We start from the raw sequence: 3638 nt of genomic DNA, 5'->3' as shown, positions 1-3638 counted from the left end.
CAGTAATGAGTTCATTGCTTTTTTTTTCCTCAAAGTGCTGTCAGAAAAAGAGGGTCACCCTTTTCATGATATATTTTTGCTGCATGCAGGCCTGGGAAAACAATATGTGTATTTTCTATGACCATGGGGAAAAAAAAACAATTTGTATAAGCAAATGTTTATTTTCCAGTGTCTTTTTTGAACCTACACAGTATACTATATAAAGCATGTTCTTATGAGGATGAAGGTTATGTACTCCCTGATTCTGTTCAGGGTTTCTCTCGGATCAGAAAACCTAGGGCAAGGCTACTTGAATAAAACATGAACCTGAGCCTACAGCCATAACCTGTTGGTTAGCCTGACATTTCTGGTCAAGCAAGGAGCAAATCTCACCAAAATCCAATAGTGACAGGTGGGTGTGTATAGCATGGTGAAGGAACAGCAGTAGCAAAAGTGGACAGCTAAGTACAAGCATGATATTATTCCTTTGATCATCTGAACTTCAAGAGTGCTAGTGATGCCATTACATGACCTCCTCAGTCAACTGCTAACTGTTGGATGGAGAGAAGTGAGAGAGCAGCTCGGACTGCTATTCCCAATGGAAACGTTTCCAGCAATCACTCAAACATTTAGAAAGTCCAAGATCTATCCACGATGGCTGCCCTAAAATCCCCATGCTCAAGCTTGCGATCGATGAGGAAGAAATCAGGTCCAGATCAACCTTGAGGGTTCCAGATGACTTTCACTTCTATTTGACTGTGACGGATGAGTCATGGATTCGTCAATGGGACCATAGCACCCATGTTGTAGAAGCATAAAGTTTCCCCACCAATCAGAGAGATGAACACCTAAAAACTGGGGGCTCCCAAGAGGCTGAAGGAGCAAACATGAGCTCTGTGATTGCAGGGTTGGGCGCAGGTCCTGTCAGGATTTCTCAAGTGGGGGTTCTCAGCCAACAGTGCTGAGTATGATGGGATTAGTGGACCAGGCATGCCTTGGCTCTCAGCCACATAGCAATCCCTGCAGCCTCCCAAACCCAGGCAGGTATGCGGTGAGGAGCCCGAGGAACCCACACCTCCTCCATTGGGCACTGAATCTCTTCTATGGGAATGTTACCTGTGCCAGCTTTACTTGAACAAGTTGGAGAGGTCTGTTTAGACACCCTCATTCTCCCCTCTAAGCACTCATGGGGTTCATAGCTGTAGGACAAGATTGCTGGCTAGGATTGCCAGGCAAGATCATGGCAAAGGCTTATTAGAATTCAAAAGTAATCCTTCAAGAGAAAATGGAAAACAGTATCACAATGGAAGCTAAAATAATCCCCCCCCCAAAAGCAAATAGTAATGGATTAAGTACATAGAGGGAGCTAGAGATGGTAACAGGAATCCTTTAGACAACATAAGAACAACAGCTAATTAAAGAATATTTCACCCAAGTGTGTACCAAAGAAGAAATCTACTCCATGCCTCAGCCAAAATCCTAAATGAGATGTTAACACAGCTGGAGGCAGAGCTGTATTCCAGAACTGTTACTGGTACTGGAAAGACTTAAGATAAATCCTCCCTAGTCATGACAGGATTCTACCAGTTGTACGAATGTAAACAAGAAAGGTTATTAATGGACCATTAACAGAGCTCTTCCCACAGTCCCTCAAGACTAAAGAAACGTTTATTGGCTGGAAAAATACCAATGCAATACATCCACTAAAAGTGTGACAAAACTGAATGAAGAATACCAATGCACCCAAAAAAATGGTACATTTTATTTTATTTCAGAAGGCTTTCTAGTTCCAAATAAAAATGTGTTCACTAATTCTTGCTATAATGGGATTCAAGGTAATGGTCTTTGGATTAAGAACTGGTTAATGGCTAAAAATCAGAATGTGCAGGTAAGGGGTAAATGCTATAGTTGGAGTACTGCAGGGATCTCCACAAGGGCCACTGTTCTTTCTGATTTAGATCAATGATCTCTAGATTCTGGGATAGTTAAACTAGTCACATCTGAAAATAAAATATTCAGTTTTTTCCCAGAAAAGTCATATCTGAATATTAAACTCTGCTGAAACTGCAATAAGAAAGTTTAGAAAAAAATCAAAACCGAGATATGGTAGATATTTAGACAAGTGCAGAGTATTACAAGCAGAAAAAAAAAAACTAGATGCACGATGGAAAGCAATCAGCTTTAAGCAGAAGCAAAGCTTTAAGAATCTTTGAAAAGGACATAGGACTTTGTGAAAATTGTGCAATACTTTAGTGAGGCCAATTTTAAAATATTGTGTACATTTTTGGTCACTGTGTTATAGTGAATGTGCTGCGTCTCTGGAACCTCATTCAAAAGAATTGCCAGACTTGGGGCAGAGAATATGCCGATTAGACTACAAATACTGATTTTAGTTTCGAACAGAGGAGGAAGAAGAAACCCTGATTCAAGCATTCAAAATCCTCAAAGATGTAGACAAAGTAAACTCACTGGACGTCAGAATTAATAGTAATACTAACAAAAAATTAAGAGTTAAGAACGTAGAGAAGGGTTCTCAAAAAAAGAAAAAGGAGGCTTTTTTTTTTTACACAACTGTTGTGTAGACCTGAACAAGGTGACACCCTGGCTTGATTCAAAACGAAGGTGGATTAGAGTCTCGGACCACTTGACTACCAGCAACCAAACAAACTAATGGGCCAAATAGCATATTTCTACTTGTAGCCTTCCTCTCACATTCTTATGAACCTTCCGATTATTTAAATCTTTCTAGTACAAAGCAGAGAGGGAGAAACAGTTAGAAGTCAGTTTAGCTGGTATAAATGGCTATAAGGCGAATAAGGACATTTGCTACAGTAGGTAAAGTGCTCAATAACGAAGTAATTGATATGTAAACGTTAAATTCCCTTTAGCTTGAACCAGTTAAGTATTCAGTTCTATGAACCTTCAGACTTTCCCTCTGGTTTAGATCTTAAAGGTTTGTAAATCAATAAATCGGATGATAAATGATGAATTATATCAATTTACCAAATATAGGAGATGTGCTCTCTCCTTACACATGAGGGAAAAAAAAAAATCTCTTTTCCCCTTTTGGAGTGTCTTATACTTGTTGCACAAAGCCTGAAATTCCTGAGAAGAGCTTTGCACGGCATTTTTCCTGTACACTGTAGTACTACCTGAGAAACTGAGCACAGTCATTTATCATTAACTTAACACTACTTCTGTGAAAAGCCTGCTGTATACAGCAGTTTTCTTTTAGACCTTTTCTCCCATAGAGCACAAACCTCATCTTGAAGCTAAAACCCATTTGTCTATGTTGCTGGGGAGTTTCTGCAATACAAGAAGTCATCAACACATTAATTGATTTAAAGTCAATTTCTAGATAAAGAAGGCAATAAACCACAATGGAATAACACATCCACCAAAAAAAATAGTATACATAAGATGTGGGAAAGCTTACATCATGCTCACTTCCTGTTCCTGCCTTGAAAGCAGGAAATTGGGCCTGTCTCAGCACAGAGCTAGGAACATTTACTTTACAAAAAGCTAATTTAGCAGAAAGGTACATACAATTTAGACGTTCAGATAAAATCAAAGCAGCATCATTTGTGAACATCTGTTTGTGAAAGGAAACAGTTTCATACCATTTCATTGACATAGGATGGAATCAATTGCAGAGCATT

The sequence above is a fragment of the Lepisosteus platostomus genome, chromosome 9, assembly GCF_059453375.1.
Source record: "Lepisosteus platostomus isolate fLepPlt1 chromosome 9, fLepPlt1.hap1, whole genome shotgun sequence".
Classification (NCBI taxonomy): domain Eukaryota; kingdom Metazoa; phylum Chordata; class Actinopteri; order Semionotiformes; family Lepisosteidae; genus Lepisosteus; species Lepisosteus platostomus.
Note: the sequence above shows the minus strand (reverse complement) of the source record.